Raw genomic sequence first — 25,431 nt, forward strand, 5'->3', positions numbered from 1 at the left:
TAACCAGCTTATATTTAAATTAAACTATCTGACACAACATGTAAAATTGTCTTTCAGTAATTTTAATTCATTTTTCTTTCTTTTTTGGCTGCTATATCCAATTTTAATGATAGGGAATATATTTGGTATTCTTAAAAAAAAATAAGAACTTGTTCCTTTTGAATTCTTAATAATAGTTAGTATTATCATCATCATCATTTCCATGCTTCATAATTCATACCTCAGCAAGGAATTCAAGCTGACAGGTTATGTTGATCCAACTTTTGCACCAGCCTCCTGTTCAGTCAAATCTCAGTCCTCATTTTCTTTGACAGCCCCTCTGATTAATCCTCCCTCCTTGAAACACTCAGCAGGTGGCTTCTAAGACACCATATGCCCTTGGTTTTCCTCCTACTTCATTAGCTCACTGTTATCCCTGATCTCTAACATTGATTCTTCCCTATCTCCCGCCCTCTAAATGCCCTTAGACTCAGTCCTCTGACTCTTGTCTTTGCTTCTTGTCCACATTCACTTTTCTAGTGACTTCATCCAGACTCACAACTCCCACATTTACACATCTTCAGCCTAGTCCCATCTGAATTCCAGACTCTTAATATCCAACTAACTCCTGGTTCTATCTTCATTTTGGACACCTAATGGGAATCACAATTTTACATATCCAAAACCAACTCCTGATCTTCTCCATTCAAACCTCTCATAATGCAGTCTTCTTCATTCTAGCAAATAGCACTTCCATCTTTTCAATTTCCCAGGCACAAAACCCTGGAATCCCCTTTACTACCTCTTCCTTCCTCATACCTTACATGGAATCCATGATCAAATCCTACTGATTCCATCTTCAAAAGAGATTGAGAGCCTGACCTCTTCAAACCACCTCCATCCCTCCAAACCTTGTTCAAATCAATATCCCCCAATCTCCCCTGATTACACAGGAACATAACCTCCTGATTCTCCTTCTTCTGGATGTGCTCCCTCACGGTGTATTCTGAACTCAGCAGCCACGGTGAGCCTTCTCAAAAGTAACATCCCATTGTTCTCGGGTCCCAATTCTCCAAAGGCTCCCTATTCCATTTAGAGCAGGAGTCGAAGTCTGCACAGAGGCCTGTAAGACCCTCCTCCCTACACCACCTTCCTGCCCAATCTCCCAGCACTCTCCTCATGTTCAAGCTGGGGCCTCCTTGCTCTTCTTCAGAAAGAGCAGGCTCACCTCTGCCTTACAGCATTTGCATTTGCTACCTCCCACCCCCAACAGCCTAAGGAGGTCGCCCCCTCAAGATGACATGTAGTCCTTCCTTAGCAACTTAGGGCCTTGACTCAAACACCACCATCTCAGGTGGGGACGGGGGGAGGGGGGCTTCCCTATTCATCTTTTCTAAAATGACAACACATCCTATGCTCCCTATTCCCCCTTTTCTCTGTAATGATTATCAGTAACTATATGCTAAAATTTCGACTGTTGGTTGTTACTTCTTCCCCACTAGAATCTAAGCTGCAAGCTGAGTTTTTTATGTTTTTAAAGCACTTCTGAAGCCCCAGCACCTAGAACAGTACCACACCAGAGGTGAGAGTATAATCTATAATTGTTGAACAAGTAAATAAATGCTCCACTATAACCTGGTTTTTCTTTACAAAAGGTCATGATAATCTTCCCACATAAACGCACAACTACTCGGAGGGGCAGGGACAAGATCGGCCATACTTGGTAACAGTTGAAGCTGGGTGATGGTCATATGGAGATGGTTTAGGCATTCATCCTACTTTTGTGTACATTTGAAATTTTCTATAATAAAAAATGAATATATATTTGCTTAATTATTTAATGACCACATAGTATTCCACAGTCTGACTCTACCATAACTATTTAACCATTTACCCTACTGGAGGATATTTAGATTTCATCATTTTCTCTATCACCAAAGACACTAGGATAAATAATCTTACACAACTATCCAATTTGCCTTACAACAAATTCCTAGAAATAGAAGGGTTTGCACATTTAAAATCTTATACGTACTACCAATCTTCCCTTCACAAAGTCTGACCCAGTTTATGTTCCCATTGGCACATTAAAGGAGTGGTCCATAGAATGGTGCTAGACTGCAAAATGTTCCTGACTGGTCCACTTAAATAGGCCCAGAAATTGAGAGTAAACATTTAGAAACATTCAATGCAATTTGAGAGAGTTAATTTTATGTCTGATGAACATTGTGTGTGTGTGTGTGTGTGTGTGTGTGTGTGTGTGTGTGAGATATTTGATGTTTTATTCTGAATACCTGTGATTTTTGTTTTCTGGCTACTTATTTTTACTGTACATTACAAGCATATCTGTCAAAAACAGACTGGGAAAATATGGCCCTTCAGTGCAGTTTGAAAAAATAACTACACTGTTTGCCCACAGCATCATCAATTATGAACTTTTTGCTTATTTTTGTTTGTCATTTTAGTTACTGAGAAATATAGGATGGTGCAAAAGTAATTGCAGTTTTTGCCGTTACTTTTGATGCAAAAAAACACAATTACTTTTGTACCAACCTAATAATATACCATTGGTTTAAATTGCACTTTTGACTGCTGACAGATTTGACCATCTTTTTATATGTTTCATGGCCCCATATTCATTGTTTTATGAATTGCCTATTTACTCCATGACTTTATTAAATGTTCACTTTGCTGATAAGATTGTAAGAATTTATTTTAAAAGCTCTTTGTACTTTAGGAATATCAGCCTTTGTTGATCACATTGTTTGTAAATATCTTTCCAGTATATGGTCTGTCCTTCAAACAAGTTGACATGGTCGCCAACATGTTGAAAAATAAAGATGTAAAACATATGTATATGTAGTCACATTTTAAAATTCTTTCCTTCATGGTTCCTACTTAGAGATGCCTTCCCCACATACACATAAATGGTAAAAATATTGTCCATAGATTTTTATCATACATTTATAGCTTATCTTGTTATATGTATAATTTGATCCCTAGAATTATTTCTACATTAGCAGTGTGGTAGAGAGCCTGTTTGTAATACTTTTTATTGAGTAATTAATCTTTTTCCTACCAATCTGAAACACCAACCTTATCATATACTAAATTATCATACATGGGTATGTAAAACAAGGTTCTTTAATATTTTACTCATTGATGTATCCCTGTATCAACACCATCGTCCAATCATCATTGACTTAAAACATTCTTTAATATCTACGATGGCAAGTGCCCCTCATAAATATTTCTTGTAATTCTGAGAGTATTAATAGGTTCATTCTTCCAGATGCAGTTTGGAATTACTTTGTCAAGTTCCCTATTTTTACAGAAATTGTACTGAGTGTACACTTCAGTTGAACAAATCTGATATTTTGTATTACTATACTGAATCCGGCTTTCCAAGAACAAAGAATCTCTCTCCACTAATATGAAATTCATTTTATGTCCTACAATTCAGTTTTGTAGCTTTCCTTACTTAGTTCCTACTCTACATTTCTAGGAAAGTCATTCCCAACTTTTGTATGGTTGTACTGTTATTTTAGGTATGATCTCTTTTTAAAAATATTGTCTAATATTTATGCTTGGTAATTAAATCATCAATTTTTCTTTAGCTTGTGGCTAACCAGCAATTTTAATCAATAATCATAGTACTTCTAACAGCTTTTTAGGTGAGTCTAAATATACTCTGTTAATTTCATTCATATCTTCATTCACTCATTTTTTTAAAAATCAAGCACTTGTTACATATATCTCAAGATATCAGAGCAACTAAAGATTAATATTATATTTAAAAATATGGATCCCCTCCAAGGAACATAAAATCTAGTAGAGTATACAAAATATACGTATATTATTGTACAAGACAGAAATTGGGAGGTCTTTAAAATGGTATAGTTAAACTATATGATGAGAGATAATAGAAGGATGTACTACAAAAGGATGGAGAGCTTAAGGAAGTCTTCATGTGAGTGGTGGCATTTATTCTGAGGACAGAATGTTAGGATGTGAAGAGATTAAAGGGATAATATTCTAGGAAGAGAGAACAAAAGTACAATCAAATCAAAAGAAGAAAAACCCAGATAAATTTGGGCTAAAGCACAGGGTATACTAAAGAAGGAATAGGGTAAACTAATAAATGGATTGTTCTGAATGCAAGATTAATTTTGTTCTTAGGTAGAAAATGGGGAGCTACAGGCCAAACAGAGCTAAGTTCTGGGAAACTGAATCTGAGGGCAAGATGCAAATACTGGGCAATTTGGGGGTGAGAAGGACTGAAGCAGAGAGAGTATGGTAATTTTAAAACATGGCGCCCAAATTCTTTGACACTTCTCCAATAGAGAGGTAGGAGTCAGTATTCCCACTCCTTAAAGTTAGGCTTTGTGGCTGCTTGACTAATAATCCAGCAGAAGTGACACTAGACCAGTTCCCATGTCCAGACCTTAAGAAAATGACAACTTTTACTCCTATCTCTTGGAACACTGACTCTTGCAACTCAGCCACCATGCTATGAGGAAGACCAAGCAGTCCATTGAGAGGTCACAAGGTGATGACGGAAGCCCCTAGTTCTTAGCTCCCAGCCAACTGCTGGAATCAACTTGCCAGGCATGTAGGTGAATCATCTCACAAGTGGATCCTCTGGCATGCGGTCAAAATATCCCCAGCTGATGCCATAAGGGGCAGAGATGAGCTTTCTCCGCTAAACCCTGCCCTAACTGCAGATTTGTGATTGTTACTGTTTTAAGCACTTAGTTTTGGGGTGGTTTGTTGCACAGCAATAGCAACTGGGACAGAGACCAATTTAGAGGCTCTCATAATAGTGCATATCAATGAGACAAATGACTTAAAAGCAGCTGTGAGAATGGGGAAAATGGGTTAAGATGCCAGAATATTCTGAAGGTGCAATTAATAAATGGGAAAATTGCAGCCTAAAATTAAAATTATAATTTAGCCTCTTAGCTATTTCTCTGAATAAGAATTAACTAGATAGAAATAGTTATTTACTAATATTTTGGATGGGAAAGGGATTTTCTGGTACAAAGTAGTAAATGTGACAAAACTGGAAATACTCTAAAGATAGGCTTTGGGGATTTAACGTAGACCAATCACTCTCAAACTGTGTGCTCAAGACAAGTTCGGGGTTCTAAAAGATCAAAATTATTTCCATAATGATACTAATAAATTATTTTCCTTTTATTACTCTCACTCTCTGAAAGAGTTTTCTAGAGCCTTCATCATGTTCAATATCTCAATAAACTACAGAAGCAAATAAGGGAATTTGCATATCTTTTATTAAGCAAGACTTTAAGAGATTTGCAAAAATATTAAATGGTGCCACTCTTCTTACCAAACATATATTGTTTGGAAAAATACAGCATTTCTTCATTTAAAAAATTCTTACTTACATTAACATGTAATGGGTTTATTATTGTTATCCAAAATAAGCATTTCTAAATGTCCCCATTTTACATTTTAATATAGCAAATAGTTACAATATAAGCTGCATGTTAAAAAGCTGTTTAGAACTCTGAACAATTCTTAAGAGTATAGAAGGGTCTTAGACCAAAAGGTTTGAGAAGCACTCCATACTAAGCACAGAGTATATGCCAATGTGTTAATATGTACAATGGCAGAGTAGACATGAAGAAGAACAAAGGTAGTAGGAGTGAGTATATGTGGTTCCTACAAGTCCTAGACTTAATTATCATCATTGCCTTCATAGCTTATGTGGAAGTGACAGCCATGCAGCTATTTTACGCAAATTTTTTTGGTGTTCATAATAATCTTGCTGAATAGCACCTTTAAACCCCAGAGAATATGGCAGGAGAGATTATATCATCTGTCTCAGGTTACAAAGTGCTGATATTAATAATGTCTTATTTTTGTCCAAGCTATAGCCCCCCCAAATACGCTCTGGCATTATTAAGAGGAAAAAGAAGGTATATTAAGTCAACAGAAATAAACTGTTAACATAAGTAGTTATTTATGTTTATTAAGCACTTTTCCCCTAAAGGACTAAAAACATTTCAAATATATCAGTATGCACAAAACCTCCATTAACAACCTTACAGGTATACAGTTGCTATTTCCATATTGTAGAAGAAGAAAATGTTATTAGTTAATACACAGTAAACTAAAAAGCAAAAACATTAAATCCCTAATTCTTCATCTCTGCCAAGCAATAATTTACATGTCATGCCAAAAGCAAAATGTATATCTCAAATCACCATATTTGCTGCTTTTCAATGAGTATCAAATGCTTTCTCCTTCTGTCATAATCTAAGATGATTTTGTATAATTGTTTCCCTCTTTCCATCTTCATTGGATGCCTCTGTTGCCTATATAGAACTATTAAGCCTGGGAAATGTTTTCTAATAAGGCCATCAATGATTTTCTATACATTTATGAAGCAAAATTAGTCACTGAACTTGAATTCTCAGTTACCACAATCTTTGCAGTGATCCAAAAGGATTAAAAACTCAATCAAAATTGCTGATTTACAGCCAGGTGCAGTGGCTCATGCCTGTAATCCTAGCAATTGGGGAGGCTGAGGCGGGCAGATCACCTGAGGTCAGGAGTTCGAGAACAGCCTGGCAAACATGGTGAAACCCTGTCTCTACTGAAAATACAAAAATTAGCTGGGCATAGTGGCAGGCACCAATAATCCCAGCTACATGGGAGGCTGAGGCAGGAGAATCACTTGAACCTATGGAGCAGAGGTTGCAGTGAGCCAAGATCGTGCCACTTCACTCCAACCTGGGCGACAGAGCAAAACTCCATCTCAAAAAAAAAAAAAAAAAAAAATGCTGATTTACAAAACTGGCAAATTGTTTTTACAATGAGGCACAAAGCTCTCCTCTAACTCTTAGACCAATCTGTAAGCAAAACTAGGCAATATGTAGGAAATGTATATAGGCCATAATCACATTCATGTATAAGCCATGCTACTACTCAATGCAAGAAGATGATTCCACATAATGGGCAACTGAAAAATGAAAAAATGTCAGCTAATACCTGATAAAAAGAAATGATGAGATTTATGTGGCTGAATGAGGATATACAATGGTAATGTCAGCTTCTGCAATGAACAAATCTGATAATATATAAAGAGTTAACATAATAGAAGTTTATTTCTCTCTCTTGCTCACATAATTTATACTCTATCTTTCATTGTATAGAGTTTGTTACTGGGAAAGACTGCAAATATGACTATTAAAGATTTTCTGTTCAGGAACATATGGATTCCTGAACAGGAATAGTGAGGAGCCATCCATAATGCAATGATTTAGACTCAGGTTCACTTAATGCCGTCTCTCACCATCCCCTCAGGCCTCCTAGTCATCTGCATCCAACCACAGGAAAGAGGACGATAGAGCTTGGGGTTCAAAGCCTTGTCCCAGATTTGCCCTACTGACTGTTCACATTGTGTTGGTAAGAACAAGTCATGTAGCTCACCTACACACAACTGGAGGCTGCTTCACCAGTCTCTCTGGTTAGGCGGCTGCTTCACACAATACTTCTTTTCTACTGAGGGCTGAGCATAAGTTATGATGGACAGCAGGCAACCTCTGTCCCTGGGGTGATGGTTCCACTGCCAGGCAAGCCTCTGACCAATTATCATGAAATATGAAGAAATGAGCCACTAGAAACTTCACTTCACAGGTGGGCAGCCTACCCACGTAAAAATAACGCTTGGGATGAGGAATCCCTCAATGGGCGACACACCGTAGCATTCTACGGAGGAAGCTGTGGCACTGCTGAGATGATGCAGATGGTCACACAGCTGCTGTGTGCACGGAACTGGGAATCAGTGCACAGGAGGAAGAGACAATATGCTTAAGAACTCAAAACATAATGTGCAACAATATGTGAGTCTATCTGTTCTGGAAAAGCAATAAAACAGGCATATCAGCCTAGCCAGTAGGAATCAGAAAAAGAGTGATTATTCACAGGCAACAGTTTTGATTACATTATATATATAAGAAACAGAATTATAAACACAATTCTCTATCAAAAACAAAAAATAGAGTCGCTCCATTACTAAACCCATGTGGGATGTTTGATATTCTGATATATGTATTCTTCCATTAAAGTATATTCCTTTCCATTAAACAAGTCAGCATATCTTCCTTGTGTTACACCTAAGTGGTTTCTTTTGATTTTTTTTTTTAATTTTCCTGTTACGAGGTTCGAGGTTACAGTGAGCTACAGTCATGCCACTGCACTTCAGCCTGGGCAACAGAGCAAGACCCTGTCTCTAAAAAAGAATTAATAATAACAAATAAAATTAAATTGTTCTGTTATTATTCCATGTAAGGAGGATGTCCATTAGAACAGAGGAGACTAGTCTGGCTCCTTACACTCATGGGAAGGCTGTTTCCATTAGTATTGCTTTTGTTCCCAGTAAATGACTGTTTCACCTACTGCACTGATGGTGCTGGTCACCACAAGTGGCTCTGGACCTGCCACCATGGTGCTGCGTGCACCAGCGATGGGCAGAATTCCAAACCACTGCCTCTCTAAGCCACCTCTCCAGAGCCCCAGTCCCAGATGTGACAAACCTGAAGTCCCATGAGTATGCCTACTTGCTGGCAGACATCAAGAAAAACACAAAAGTGGGCATTTCTGCTTGGGAAGTTAAGAGAAACAGCACTTTTATCCAGTCAGCTTCACACAATGATGAATGCCCCCAAATTCAGGAAAAGGATTCAGATGCCAGGTAGCCCAAATGGGGATAAATGTCTACTTTACACACAATAAAATGTTAACTCAAACTGGCACATGGACCCCTGCTGCTTGTCAGGGGATATAGGCCATAACAAAAGGGAGGGGAGCTAGAAGATTATGGGGAAACAATTTTCTTTTCCATGCATTCACTAAGGACTACTGTCCATAAAAATCTCCCAGGATTTACAGGGCAAACCAGGCTTTGTCTTCTCCATTCAATGCCAGGACCCCAGTGCAAAGGCCCTAGGAATAGCCTTGTGGTGGTGGTCCTACTAGTGGCATAGAGCAGTCCTAGTGATGACAATTGTCCCCAGCACTGTCAAAAAAAAAAAAAAAAAAAAACTTTCTGTGATGATGAGAATGTTCTATGTGCTGCCCTCTAGCCACATGTAGCTAATGAGCATGTGAATTGTGACTGGTGTAAATCATGAACTCAATTTTTAATTTTCTTAATTTAAATAACTAAATGTGGTTAAATTTAAATGACCACATGTGGCTACTAGCTTTCACACTGAAGAATACATCTAACCAGTCTAGCATACAACAAAAATGGACTGTTTAAACGTTTTTAGAAGAAAGTTCCTCCATTGCCCCTAGTAACCTAATCTAATATCTAATAAAATAAACATCTGAGTGTTTCTTTCTTCTGACTATTTAAAAACCTTCTGGCCCTGTCTTGCTCGAATCATGGATCCAATCTTAACATGATTCAGATACCTTCCCCATGCTCTAGAGCAACAATTTTCCATTTCTTTGATTATGAGAACCCATGTTTAGTGTCAAAATGAATTGTTAGCCATTTATAATAGTAGTATAAATGGTAGTAGTATAAAGTAGCTTTAATTTCTGTTGATTAAGAAAATACATTATAATAAAAAAGCTCCCCTTAATTCAGTAACATTTCATATTCATATACATTTCCTTATAGCAGGAGCAATAGAGTTTTAAAATAGTCATATATATATACACACACACATACATACATATATATATATATATATATATATGAGACTATTTATTTAATACATGAGACATCCTTGGAATTAATTGCCACATACTCCAGGACTTCTACAATACTCAACAGCCTCCTGGGCTCTGTCACCCACATAGTTGAGAAGCCTTTTCAAGACTGGCTCCTAACTGTCTGGCTACCTTGCAGATATGTGAGTTTTTTTTCCCAAGAGGGATTTTGGATTAATGTTGGATAAATGTGAAAAAGCAACTTTCCTAGTGTTGAAAGTCAGATTTTTTCTATATATATCTGCTAGCGCAGATACATGATATAGATGATTTATGCTGCAGTTAAGTCCAATTATCATTCAAAGATGATCAAGGTTTAATAATTTGGATATCCTAAAAGTGTATTTTCACAACTCAACATTTATATCACACTTATCAGCTCTTTTGCAGTCATCATTCTATCAAAAATTATCCTCGCTCTCTGTCTTTGATTAACTCATGTTTCTCTGTGTCATCTTTGAAGCCAATTTTTGAAGAAATAATCTGAGAAAAAGAAAGCAAACATTTATTTAACTTTTATACAGTCAATTCACTGCAATTAATCACATACAGCAGGTTTTTGAACTCTAATTTTGAAGTGAATTCTCAACAATCTCTCTGGTCTCTATAAGTTCACTATGGTAGCACACTCTTATAGGGTTTATGTCCAAATGCCGAATGTACACGAGTGGTTCAATTTATCTTAAATGGGCCAAACATTACAACTCCGCTTCAACTCCTCTATTTTCAATTTGGAAATCAATGTATGTTTGTTCTCCACACTAGATTTCCAGTGATCTAATATGGACCATAATCTTCGCTTTTTGCTATCTAGAGGTGGGTGTTTTATAAGTAACATGTGAGCAACTGCTTGGTGAGCTCAGTCAGAGGAGAACCAAGCCATTCCCAGGGCAGAGATGGCCGGGAGCTAGCTGGATAGGTTATTAAAAGCTGGAGGTGAATGGTCACTCTTGTGAGGTTGCAGAAGAATGAGGAAAGACACCATCAGCATCACAAATTTGTTATTATAATTAAATCAGGACAAACTGTTTCTACAGACTAACTTCTCAGCCCAGAAGTGATCTAAGAGCAGAAATCTTACAGTCTGAGAGCAAACTGGAGGATAACATGAAAGGATAATGGCACGAGGTCAGATTTGACCACTGTGACCTTAAAACACCCCCCAAATCTCTGAGGCAGTCCTGTGGCTTGGGGTGACAGCCCCATGGGACCCACCACTCATGCTTAGCGGTTTCCCAGTCTCCATAGGCACTCCCCTGAACGCATGGCTCTCATCAGAACCAAGTCCCCAACTACACCTTTCAGAACAGGAGAGCCAGTCTGTATTTCAGAATAAAGAATATGAGACAAAAACCAAAAAAAAACAGCCAGATACTGTGGCTCACGCCTGTAATCCCAGCACTTTGGGAGGCCAGGGCAGGCAAATCACTTGAGATCAGGAGTTCGAGATCAGCCCGGCCAACATGGCGAAATCCCATCTCTATTAGAAATACAAAAATTAGCTGGGCATGGTGGCAGGCACCTATAGTCCCACCTACTCAGGAGGCTAAGGCAGGAGAATCCCTTGAACCCAAGAGGCAGAGGTTGCAGTAAGCCGAGATCACACCACTGCATTCCAGACTGGGTGACAGAGCGAGACTCTGCCTCAGAAAAGAAAAAAATAGAAAGCCAAAGTGGCTCCTAGACTAGTATGAGTTCACTCCATGAAATGTGGAAACCTCTTGCAGGCTCTGTATGGATTACAAAAAGATACCATATACCCAAGAATGCCCCCAACCTTATTACAGCTGACAAAGTATCAAGCAAATCACAATCCACACTCTGAAAAAGAAATCTCACACTACAAAATGAAAGATACCATATTTTTTACCGGCCACAGACCATTTTACACTTCCAAACTCTCTGGGTTTCCTAGAAAGATGTCACCCACTGAAAAAGACAGGAACATATTTCATCAAGATGAGCTGAAATAAATTTATTGCAATAAAAAATGGATCTGCTGAGAAGCATTCACTTATTATACATCACATACATTGACTGCTGTAGACATCAACTATCGTCTCAAAATAGTCATTCTTTTAAAAGACTGGCAAACTTAAATATTGAACTTAGAAAGATGAATCTGAGGTTTTAATTCAATTTGCAATGGCACGTGTTAGTGACATAAAAAAACTGCTTTTCAATTAAATCATCTGGGTTGTAATTTATTCAAGATAAAAATTTTCTTAAGTCACAAATTAAAAAGCACATACACCTACCTTTTTAAGGGAGATCACATTTCAGGATACTGTATCAGAGAGAAACCTTCTTTTCCTGTGAAGAAAAAATAGAAGAAAAACTATCTACTGGTAACAATAAATAGCAAATGTGAATTTTTAAGACCAGCCTATAATCTTATCATGTTGTGTTTCATTTGTAATATTAAACAAAATGGAAATATTTAAATTAGACTTGAAATATTTCTTCATTTCTATCTACATAAAACATTTTACAGATTTTAATTCCAATGATTTGCTTTTTAAAGAACAAAATGGATAAAATAAAATGGAAAATGGATAAAAATAAATGAAAATTGCTCAAAACTAGAATTAAAGTATTTACTTCACATCTATCCCAGTGACATATTTTCAAACATTTTGTTTAATTCCATAAAATAAATGTATAAACAAAGAAGGAAATATATAAAACTCCACTCTTGTTTCTGGGAAAATGAGGTCAAAAGGTTGTGGTGGGCTGTGCAGGTAACAGAAGGTAACAGAACTATAAGCTGCTACCTCTTTCTATTGATTCTTTATTGTCCAAGCCAATAAACTATATTTATGAGCTCGATTTTTCTTAGCTAAGACTTTTAGATTACAAAAAAACTATATAAAAATGCAAATAAAAACAGGATACCTCTGATTTTATTTTACATGTATTACCTTCAATAAACAATTGACACAGAAACCTACTAGTCACTAATAAATACTAAATATGACTTTTCAAAATCACTTGTTAGTATAAATTATTTTCGCTTTACATATTCAAGCCAAAATAAGAAAGTAAATGGTTTAGTTTAATATAAGTCAATCATCCACTACTATAAACCGTTTCCAGTCAAATCTAATTAAAATGACCAATAGGATAAAGTTCACAAGAATGTAATTCTGACTCTGACCATGAATGTACATTTGCTTCCATCTGTAATTTAACTTCCAATGGGGATAATGACATATAGATTCAGAAACAATGACCAAGATTCTGACCCAAAAGAGCTCCAAAGATTTGAAATGACTGCCAATGTATAAATTCAAGGAGACCACAGTCCAGAGGAGTCCCTCTCCCCAAATGAGAACTCCTCCATTAGCTTGTGTTTGCTTCACTTCAGAATAAAAGTCCTTTTTAAACTTTAAATAAGAAATTCTCACAACGTTCTACGGAAAGGATCGTGAACCGTGCAACCACCTCCATGTCTGTAAATAGCCAAGGTGAGTCCCACTCTTCTTGGCCAAGCTTAGCTAGCTGCAGAACCTCTTTCCTTCAAAGCAACGCCAATGCCCCAGGTGGACTCCCCAGTGTAAGCCAGCATCTGGGGCCTTTCCTCTCTTGCTCTTCACCACTTCATATGTCAGCCAGCATTACTTTGGTCCCCTTCACTGCCAATACAGTATAGTGACGGTAACAGCTGCCTTTTCTATTTTCTGAAACTACAGTTGCAGGTAAGCTCTGCTAACAAAAGAAAGCCAAGATAGCTAAGAAAGCCACGATGGATCAATGATCAATATGGACACATGGGTCACTGCACGTACGCTAAGCCAAATCATAATCTATGACCTAGTAACAACTGGGGTGGGGCCACTTACAGATCTTCAGTTCATAACTGACCAACCAGAAATAATATATCTATTTTTGCTTCAAATATGGATTTGTTTCAAAACAATCCAGTTGGGGTCACTGATGGGGAGGAGTAATGGATGAAATGAAACTGGCTATGAGTTTGTTATAGTGTAATGATGGATATATGAAGGTTCACTTAATTCACTGTACTTTTATGTATATTCAAAGTGTTCCATAATAAAAAGTTTTTTAAATGTTCATTCAATGGAAATTATTTATGAAAATACAGAGAGAAATGCACAGATCATAAATATCACAACCTTTCTGTTTTTCAAATACTCTCTTACAAAAAAAAAAAAAGAAATATTTTAGGCAAAATTTTTAAAAATCAAATATCACACTAGGAAAAATGAAAACCTTATGGGTATGGTTTTAAAAAATCATAAAAATGGCTTTGAATATTTATTTCAATATTCCAAAGCCAAATAATACATATATATTTAGCTGCAATCAATCTTCTGTTTTTTTTCTTTATTTTAGGTATCCTGCTTTGAATTAAGTAACATCAACATAGGAACACTGGTGATCTCACGCTTGTCAGAAATTGTAGGTAGTTAAATACACCTTTGATTAATGTAATTGGAGAAATGAATAACATATCATTAGTATCAATGTGATGTTTCATCAACAAAAGTCTTCCTAATTCCAAGATCCAAGAGGGAACAATTTTTTAAAAAATCCTTTATTCGTGGCAAAGATTTGGGGCCACACATATAAGTTATCAGATTCGCTACCTGCTTATCCTAGCTGAGTGATCTGTCACTGCGAAACAGCCAAAAGATGGCACTGTATGGATTATACCACTCAATTTGACTAAAATTTGAAAGAGCCAAAAAGGGGCCATATGATGCTAAAGCTGAGCTTTCACAACAAGCAGGGAAAGTCACACACAAGTAAAATCATCCTCACAGCCTAGGAATTTGACTTCCTGACCCCGCTAGATACCACTACCGGAAACCTGACCCTAGACATAAAATAAAAAGCAGGATTTATGTCATGGTTTGGGGGAAGACCATGTGTAAAGCCGTGCCAAGCCCACATCAAAGATAAACCAGGTGCAAGAAGAACCTCACATTCTCTCTGAACAGAAAACACACCGAGACCCAACACTGAATCCTAACGTGAGATGTGATGATTAAAAACAAGAAAATAAAAAACATAGTTCATGGTCTTCTATTTTCTTTTGCAAGCTTTCCTGGCCTAAAACAATCTGTTTCCTTTCCAATAAAGAAACAATGCCAAACTCTGAAAAGGAAATTTGTCTGACTTAATGGGTAAGCATATAAAAGCTGGAAAAGGGAGTATTATGGGGAAACCAGAACAACTCAGCCTCAGGAGGCAGGCTTCCAAATTTATCGGTAAAAGGATTGAGGGTCAGAGGAGGGAGGGTAGGGGTAATAATTATGAATGAGTTACATGACGGAGGTCAGCTAAACAAAATTCAGTTGTTTTCAATTTGAAAATCACAGTTCTAGCCATTTACTACATGAGCTAAGAGAAACATCCATTAGCTCACATCCATACTTAGGTATTTTACACTCATGCAGCCACAATATGAGGACTAGTTTTATTAAATTTGCAATGGTATATCCTAAGGCCTTATGTATTTAATAAATACGCATCAAATAAGTGAATGAATGAAGCAGCATCTAATACTTACCAAATCATGAAATCTAAAACTAAGCTAGTAGATGTGACAAAAACAAAATTCCCAGGTACGGTGGCTCTAGCTATTTGTTTAGCTAACATTTATAGCGTTAGGAGTCAATATACTACACTAAAATGATTTGCTTTCCCAGATACTAAGGTAGCTAGGGATAGCCACATGACACAGTTTTGACCAATGAGATACAGGAGAGAGAGCTCTGAGAAAGTTCATTCTCATGATGTAAACAAGTCCCAATCCCTCATTCCTGAAAATAGCTCCTGGGTGGTGCAGAGCCATCTCACACCTATGAAGACAAATGCCAAATGATAAGGAGTGGAGAAAAAGAAGGAACCTCATTTCCTGATGGCACTGCTGAGATGCCACATCTGCCCCAAATGCTTAGATTCCTAAGCCTGCATTTCTCTTAAACTTCTGTGAGTTTAGGCTGCTGTTTTCTATCACTCGCAGCCAAAAATATTCTAATATACACCAGCAATAACTTATTTTCCCCCTTCTGTATCCTCAGAAGCTGCTCCTATTTTAACTAACTGCGATGCACCCTATAACTGTTCAGTAACAGATACATCACCATTGCAGTGGAAACCTCATCAACAGTTTCCACTTGTCAACACTGAGGATGTCTCACCCAACAGGCTCACCAGCAGGCTTCAGGGAGAATCAAAAAAACATCAGAAACAACAAGGCACATTACTCTACCAAGCCACACTGTGCTTTTCTAAGGACCATTACATTCTGATATTAACAATGCAAAAGAGAATGATAACAATGCAAAAGAGAATGGTGACAAAAAAGACAGCAATGCTATTCCAACGACCAAAGAAATGAAGAATCTTCTAAGTTAAGGCAGTCTTAACCTGTCTCACAAAGAAAAGTAAATATTTAGGGGCATGGCTAGATTAAACACCAGAAATGGAACATCACTAAAAAACAGAAAACAAGAACATGAACATACCTCTTGAGGGCTGAAGAGCTGACCTGATTCAAATGCTGCTACTCTGCTTTATAGGGCCTCAGAAATGCACCTTCTGTGGAACTTAAAATTCTACAGTAACTTCTGTTATCTGTGGATCTCTCTTGATAAACATAAACTCCTAGACCTCAGGAAGCAAGTCTGTAACAAGTATCGACAAATGCTGAATGAATGAAGAAGCAAAACTACATAGAGATTACTTTTCCAAGAGACTTTATGAAATGCATGCAGTCCTCAAAAAGAAAAAAAAAATCTGTATGCATCACTTCTAGAAATATAATAATGTGTCGAATTAATTGTGTATTTAATGGTCAAATGTCTGTAGAAAGAAAAGAACAGAACTACAACTAAGAGGTAGCTATTATTGTATAAACCAGGTGAGGTGTTAGGCACTTTGCATCTGGTATTTCATGCAGTCTTCACCGCTCCCCAGTTAGGCACGAGTCTCTCCTCGTTCACATGAGGACAAGTTCAGAGGGAGCTTTAGAGCTCACCTGAGGTCACATTTCTAGCAAAAGACAGACTGGATATTTAAACCTAGGAAGGTCAGAACCTAGGAAGGTCAGCTCTTACGTTTCTGCTATACAATGCTGCTTCTCACTTTTGTCCTTATGAAAATATTATTTATAAACCGCATACCTACATTAGCTGAGGGAACATTCAAAGGGACCTTTAGTCTGTGGCCAAAAACTAAGCAAGGTGAGACTCCATCATAACCTCAAGCACAATTACTATGTGCCCATATCATAAACCAGATGTGGTTCCGCATGACCCAGATAGTGACTTTCTCTAGCTCATTTTACAGCTGTAAAGACTTACAAAGGCTCTACATACCTATGGCATGTGTTATTTTAAAAGCTACCATGTACTTGCATGACCTAGAAATGATAAAAAGAAACCTATGAGTCAACAGCATTAGTTTCTCTCAGAAATCAGCCCTCTCCCATGTATGGTACAAACATCCCAGCTCTCCTGTCACAGTTACAGAACATGTGGCACTAAGACCCTGGGGACCCTGGTCTCTGGGGAGGCTTACAAATAAAACCCACTGTGTCTATGAATACAACATATCGAATTGATTGAAGCAGTTTAAAATAATGAATTCATGTGAACCAAAAAGAGAAACAACTCTACTGTTGAAAGAAAAAAAAATCGAATGTATATTGCAATAGGCTCCTAACACTTTGCATTGAATAAATACTACCTCTTTGAAGTTGATGAAAACCTCTGTGAAAATATTTATCCAGTAAACATCCCAGTGAAATAAACTGTGATGACTCCAAAGAAGCAGAATATAACAACTTTATAAATTCTCATGGAGAAGAAATAGAATCACCACCCCCGAAACATTTGGTAATTATTTATACACAATATGCGCACAGTCTGTGATGAACGTGCAGAGATGCAAAAGTTACTGCAGGGTATTAGCTGAAACATAAGCTTCTTTACTCTGCCATTTCAAGTTAACTTTTCCAGCGATTTTTTAGTAACACAGAGTATTCTGCAAGTCCTCACTTCTACCACGGAAGCTATCTAATACCCATTTGAAGAAGAAAAAAAAAAAAAAAAAAAACACTAAAAATGTGTTAGAAGCCAAACTTATTTTGGGATAGTTATCGGGTGACAAAGCATGCTTCCATTTTTTTTCTCCCCCTTTCTATTAGTTAATTATCTATTATTTTAAGATTTGCCATACACATATATTTGAAAAAAATATGATTTAGTAAAAGGATGTTGAGTCTTTTCCCAAATAATGGCTAGATTCTCTTTGGAAAGATAAACAAATCCTCCTTTTTGTTTCAGTAATCTATCATTTCAATACTTTTCAATGACACAGACACAGGCACACACACACACACACACACAAATAGTGTTCTCAATTAAATAACACTATAACACACAGTTTTTCTCCTATACAGCTATTTTTCAATGTGTTCAATGTTCACCAAAGGCCAATGATTTCAAAAAACAGGTTTCACAACAAAAGAAATGGGAAGAAGATACTTTCACAAAGACACTATCAGACCATAGTCCAAAAAGAACTCTGCATACAACTTCTTTGAAAATCTCTGCTCCAAAACTTCAAACTTTCTAGTAAATTAGGACTCCTTTATGAATGCTTACCTTGCTTAAAGTATACCTTGAAAAGGAGGAAAAAAGCATCTCCCTTGCATTTAACCCCACCATCATACTGACACTGCCCATTTACAAAATGAAATATTGAGGTCCACATTAACTGCTATAAGCAATTCCAGGGTTAGAACTAAAAACAGGATTACGTGTGAAAATACTTCCTTATTCACCAGTTAATTTCTTTCTCCACATCTTAAAGTAATTCCTAACAACTGACAAAGGCTTCAAATATTATACAAATATCTAGTCTACAAATAAAGTTTTAGGAGTTATATTAAGCAGATGTCTGATGATATTGGACACAATCTTAGAACCACTTCCTACATACAAAGTCTAGCCATGAAAGGAATTATTGGTTTTAAACAGAAAATTAAATGAGCTAATTAAATATAGATCAAAGGAAGTTCTACCATGAAAAGACTAATTTTTGTCACTCATGGAAAAAAATATATCAATAAACAAAAAGCAATCTGGTGTTTCTTGTTCTGGCCTATCTTGATTACCACCTATTATAATTAGATTAAAGGTAGTTTTGCCTTCTTCCCTTCTTCTTTGTGCTTTTAAGTTATTTTCCAATATTTTTTAAATAATCACATATTACTTTTATAAGTAACAAAGTTATTTTTAAAAATCTTAGACACTACTGATATATAATCTCCTTTTAATTAGGGTAAAGCACATGTTAATATGTTTTTAAATATATTGATAATTAGTCAAAATTAAATTTATAACTTTAAAATAACTTCTTATCATATTGTCACCTATAAATTCTGGTACAAAACCACATTAAATCTTTTAAGGTTATTTTGTACTTTGAAATAAGCTAACTAATGAACCGATACATACATTTCATATTCATCTATTTCTGCTCCAAAAATTAGGGAAGATTACCTGTTTCTTGTTCCAAACCATTCTCCTTTATCTGTGCTATTGATTATTTGCCAACTCTTCAAGTATATTTTTATATTTTATATGTTATATGACATCATTATGTCATTTCTTTCTCTGACAGTTATATTAGTACTATAAAATACATATTTATATGTCTGTGTATATATGCAGAAGTATATATACATTGCTCAATAAAAGTACACATATATTTACATATATATACACATTTATGAATATACCTATATGATCTCTACTGTTTAGAGATTTCCAGCAGAAGTGCCGGTCAATCCAGTTTCAGGTTTTATATACCTAGGCCAACCTGACCAACTAGTTTGACAAAGTTAACAGTAGTTTTGAATTCTATTTTTTTCCACTTAAGTGACCCATTGTTTAACCAAATCAGTAAAGAATTTTGCAGATTAGTAACCTCATTCCTCTTATTATACTAGTCACCCTTACCTTCCCCAGAGACCAATATCCTGCAATCACCATGACTTGATTCATTAAGCATTTATTTGGTACTTAGTATTTCTCATTACATGAAGGGAGAAGCTTACAGAGTGTGGCAGTTCACGAATTATAAATGTAGCTGAAGGTTTAACACTTATCTGTGCATCTTGCTATTAAGCCAGTAATCTCCAAATTCTTCTAATGATGAGAATGGGAATTAATGTTTCAATTTTCTGCTAACGTTTCAGTGCCAAAGGTGATATGATGAGGTCCTTGCATATGTCCATAGGACTTGCTACACATGGCCAAGCCAGTCCAAAGGTCACCTCTAGAGTCTATGTATGAGAAAAATTGCACTGCAGCAATCTCTTCAAAGAAAATTCAACAGTTCCCTTTCCTTCTCTCTCTAACACCTCGTAAGAAAGGCAAAAAAAAAAAAAAAAAAAAAAAAAAAGAAAAGAAAGAAAAGAAAAGAAAAGCCATAATAAATTGAGTCTACCTGCAATGACAGAGGCTGATATTCTATTCCCTGCCTGGATGCCTGCTTCAGTGCAGAAACCATAGCATATGTATCAGGTTGGCTGGCTGATGCCACCTGCAAGGCAACAGAGTCCCAGTAGAAGTAGAAGCAGGCTGTGCCCTCAGGGTCTGACAGTGTTAAGATGAGAGTTTTTCTGTGGACCATGTGAATACTATGGAAGGTTGTCAAGTTTGAATGATCCTGAAAAGCCTCCATCTGAGTGGACTGCCTGGACAAGGACACAGAGACACTCCAGTGATCTTCCACTGGAATATGAGGAGCTGATATTGCAGTGCTCAAAGCAAATTAATGGCATGATGCCAATGGACCTGCAAGGGCTCTCCAGAAAAATCCATCAGGGTGTGTATGAGAAAGAACTGTCCTTGAAAACAAACAGCACCTGCTAAGTGCAATAGCCTTGGCCCCTTTTATGTCCCCCGTGCCAACTCTGGAGGAGCCAGACATTGGTAGGAGATGAAGAGAGGAGAGTTAAACTAGGAATTCCTTTTCTTCCATACTGATAATCACTAAGCCTGGGCTCAAGCCTAAGAATGGAAAAAGGGGAGAAGCTATAAACTGGATGGAAAAATGGAAGTTTTGATTTACATTGTACTACATTTTTCTAATATTTGAAAATTAGGTTGTTCCAATACAGTAAAATGACTGAAAAGCTATAGGATCTGCCAAAAAATATCATCCAAAGTACAGGAAAGGAGAGAATAAAGCTATTTTCTGTTTATGTCTTACTAAGTGTGGCCCATTCAACAAACCAATTATACTAAGTATACAACCTATGTATAGTATAAAATAAGTCTTGTGACTTTTTTCCATAAAGTTAAGTCTGAAAGAAAACTGAGAAGATATAGAAAAATCAAAGTGCAAATGTAATATGTTTCATAAAATGTTAACCACAGAATATAATTATATCAACAACTTTAAATGTAAATGGACTAAACATTCCATCTATATGGCAAAGGTTATCAGAATGGATTTTTTTAAAAGCAAGAATCAACTATATGCTCTCTACAAAGAGACACATTTTAAATGGAAACACACAAATAGATTGGAAGGATGAAAAAATTATATCATGCAAACAGTAAGCAAAATAAAGAACTGGCTATATTAATAAGACAAAATAGATTTCAACACAGAGGATAACTAGAGACAAAGAGAAACACTTCATGATGATAAAAGGGTAAATATAAAAGAAAGAGTTCTACAAGCCTAAGCCCTTCATTTAAGAGAGCTAAGTACACTGAAACTGGTGATGTGAAATGACTTGCTGAAGAACACATAATCAGCTAGGGCAATGGCCAGCTATAAGTCACTTCTCCCAATTCCCTTTTCAGAACCTTTTTCCTATGATCGGTGCTCCTAATCTGAGTTCATTCAACATGAAAGCAACCAACCTATTTGATCAAAACTATCAACTTGGTAACTAGGCAAAGACAGCCTTGGAAGGAGGGGAAGACCACATGGAAGGGTTAGAAGAGGGTAGAATCCTGGGCAGGGTCTGACTCCAGACTGAGGCACTGCAACTTGCTAGTTATGTGGCCCTGAACAAATTACTTAAATGGGCCTCAGTCTCTTTATCTGTAGAATGAGGCTATTGCCACCTATCTCACAGGATAGATATCAAAAACGATGATGAGGAGGAGGAGGTCAATGACTTGACCAAGGTCACTCGGCTTCTCAGTAGCAAAGCCAGGACCCCACAATGCACATCATACATGCTCACAACCATTTTGCTAAACTTCCTCCCAAAGGAGAGTCCCTAGTGGAGTTTCTGACCTTCACAAGACACTTCAAAAAATGTTCATTTCCTTCCCAATAAACCGGTGCTGTACTTGCGGTAACTTTATAAAGGTATTTCCACACGGGATCCTCACACAGAAACATATATCCTTTTTCGTCTACATACACAAGTTTGAGATGATCACTTTTTCTCATCATGACGGCTTTGTCTCACTCTTCATAAGATCTTAAGGTCAAAGTGAGTGAGGTAGGCAGGGTAAAAATTCAGTGATAATTTAATTTATATCATCTCTTACAATCCAAAATTGAGCCACGTAATTAACACATTTGAAATCATCCCTCAAAAAAAGAATTTAAACATATCATTCTGCTCAAAGGAAGAAACAGCCATTCCACTGTTTTGTGGTTATAATAACTAAAGAGGCGTCACATTCTCAGGACTGTAAACTCAACTTTCAGTTTGGTGAAGGATTCTTCAGAAAATGAACTAACACCCATGGGTAAGTCTGTGCTGCTAAGACCAATCCCCGTATAATATGTTCAAGTATCTTGGTAATTTTGTGGATTATTTTTATTATGTAATTGAAGATGTTATACAAATAGGCGTGATTTACAATCACGCTGGTCTTTCTCTTTTCAGAGTCTAGTCAACTATCTTAAATGTCAAGGTTACAGTCAAGGTCAATATATTTCACCCCAGGAAAGTAGGTGTCAGCAAGGCAGATAATGCCCACTTATGCTGCCTTATATAAGGCAAAATTTAAGAGTAAGACAAAACTTGATAATTAATGTTAAAAAATGCATTGCTTAGATACTAATTTTAGAAACAGCAGAATGCATACAAATCCAAAATAAGATATACAAAACCATGAAATAAGGAAGGAAAGTAAAATAACAGTTTGTGGCCCATGTCCTCGTCTTACATATTAGTTTTAGGACACATTTAAAAGCCTACTATGTGCTAGCTACTGTACAAATTTGATTTAAAATTTGAGAATGAATAATGCTGCTTGAAAGAGCTAAATAGCTCATAACTAATGTATTCAGATAAACTCAAATGACCAAACCAGCTCATGTGACTCACTGAAAGTTCGCGCACATACATAAAGGAGAACCTTTATTATGTGACCCCATTCTATGCTGTAGCTATGCTAGGTTCTGAATAATATTTTAAACACAATATATCACACTTAGTCAGATGTATGCATTACTTAACTAATAAAATAGCACTATACTGTTTAAAAAGCTCACTCAAGTAATAATATTGTGAAGAAGAAAATTTAAAATATTCTTTTTTTATGTAAAGCAAATCAATGTCATGCTTTATAGTCAAGATGTCTTTATAGCCAATCTCTATATTAAAGAATGTACCGAATATAAATCATTCAGTAGTTATGTTCGCTGTTTTATAACCTCAATTCTACAAATATTTTATTTCTCCATTAGTGAAAAATTTAGATTGAAATTAATAAATAAATTAACTCATTCATAACACCTCCATTGTGCTGTTGAGTTTTTTCCTGACAGGCACCAAATTAAGCAAAACACTACAATGTACTTAATGAAAGTCTTATGATAATTTATCCTCCACACAAAAAAAATTACAAAGAGAAAGCACCAACTAACTAAAGAGAAATTAAAATATTTCCTAGACTACTGTTAATATGTTAGGAAAACAAAGCCAAAACCATTTTTATTTTGTTTTAGAAAATTACCCCAGGACTTACATTGATAGCAGAAAAATTCAACAAATACACATTACTTATCAAATTATAAATTAGGCAGTGATTCAAGTTCCTAATTATGGAAAAAGATTTGAGCTCATTTAACATGACATGTTTTAATTATAAGACTCCTTAAAGAAGTATGTGAAATTCACATAGAAAAAAAGAAATAGATAAAGAAACAGGCTAAAGAAAGACATGATTTATCTCATCTCTGCCTGTAAACAAATTAACTCTTATGAAAGCTCAGTGAAAGCAAATATCCTATAAACTAAACCAACTCAAGACAAAAATCACCTTTTGAAATTAGGAACATGCGTTCAAATGCCAAAATTATTATTCTGATATATTGGTCCATAATACTTTGTTTTTATATCCCAAGGTCTGCTTTCATCTGCCTGTAAAAGAAACCCTCCACTGTATTAGGTTTCTAGGACTGCCATAACAAAATACCATAGACTGGCTAGCTTAAACAACAGAAATTTATTTTGTCACAGTTCTAGAAGTTCAAGATCAAGGTGCCAGTGCCAGCAAGCATGGTTTCTCCTGAGACCTCTCTCTTTGGCTTGACGACTGCTGCCTTCTCCCGTGTCCCGTGTCCTCATATGGCCTTTCCTCTGTGCCTGTACGGTCACAGATTCAGGTCAGGTCAACCTTATTTTGAAACTTGTCTATACATCTGATCAACCATGTGACCCTGAGTAAGTGCTGTAATCACTCAGTTTTCTTAGTATCGAATGGTGGTAATTATACCTAATCTGCAGAATTGCTGAGACAATGAAATGGGATTGCATTCTGAAGGCCCAGGGCACACTGTTTAAGCCTAATAAACGCTGGGTTAGGGGCCCGGTCTTAAAGAATCCTGGTAAGTTTCAACATTTTAAAATACTGCAAAGCCATCCAGTAAAGACTCAAAAATGTCAAAGAACTGGCTCAATTTCTTATGTATCCCATTCCACAGTGTGGCTCAAGCACCTGCAGCGCGCATGTGTGTGTGTGTATATGAGTGTGTGTGTGTATGAGTGTGTGTGTGTGTGTTTGTAGAGAAAGAGACTTCCTCTCTGAGGGTCTCATACCCTGTATCTCATATCCTGTGTGAGGAAAAGAAGCAGTTATTGGTAAGCACTTATGTTCCCTACACCATAACCCTTCTGCAATAAGAAGGTTGCTGTCACCTCTAGAAGGAAATGGATAGGAATTGCTCTTGCGATATTCTAGACCAAAAACCCTGTTGACAAATGAGGCATGCCTTCCATGTAATTATTGCCTTAATCTTTCCAACAAAGCTGGAAGCACTTTGGTTCAATATAATGTAGAACATTTCCAGAATGCTTTCAGAAGGCATCTGCTGCTCTTAATTAACAAGTGGATACCTCCTGATCATCAATCTTTATGGGAAACCTGTGGGTCTGCCATATTTATAATACTGTCGCTGAGAAAATAAAAATTGGCACACAACAAAATGGTTTGGGAGAGCCTGATTCTAGCAGAGTCACTGCCAGGATATGTATTAATACCCAAATCATCTGCACTTTTAAATTTCCTCATTTCCCTTTGGTAGCTGCACAAGAAATCCCTCTATGCTACTTATGACAGATGGGGAGAAACTTTAACCAGTTACTTTGAAACTCTTTCAAAGGGAATGAAAAATGGACAGAATGGGGCCAAGCTTAAGATTCTCAGAGGGCCTCACAGGTCCAAAAAGTCTCTAAAT

General features: G+C 36.6%; 1 protein-coding gene across 9 annotated transcripts in view; it reads right to left on the reverse strand.

Moving 5' to 3' along the window:
- The window catches only part of PLCB4 (phospholipase C beta 4), a 408,833-nt gene that overhangs the window by 369,278 nt on the left and 14,124 nt on the right, over window positions 1-25,431 (reverse strand). For 6 of the 9 annotated variants that reach the window (XM_037990701.2, XM_037990697.2, XM_037990700.2 and 3 more), the window contains exon 2: window positions 11,988-12,042. The exons of the other annotated variants lie outside the window; for them this stretch is intronic. The gene's annotated coding sequence lies outside the window, so the exon portion shown is untranslated. The remainder of the gene's footprint in view (window positions 1-11,987; window positions 12,043-25,431) is intronic. 9 annotated transcript variants of the gene reach the window in all.

The sequence above is a fragment of the Chlorocebus sabaeus genome, chromosome 2 (assembly GCF_047675955.1).
Source record: "Chlorocebus sabaeus isolate Y175 chromosome 2, mChlSab1.0.hap1, whole genome shotgun sequence".
In the NCBI taxonomy this organism is placed as follows: domain Eukaryota; kingdom Metazoa; phylum Chordata; class Mammalia; order Primates; family Cercopithecidae; genus Chlorocebus; species Chlorocebus sabaeus.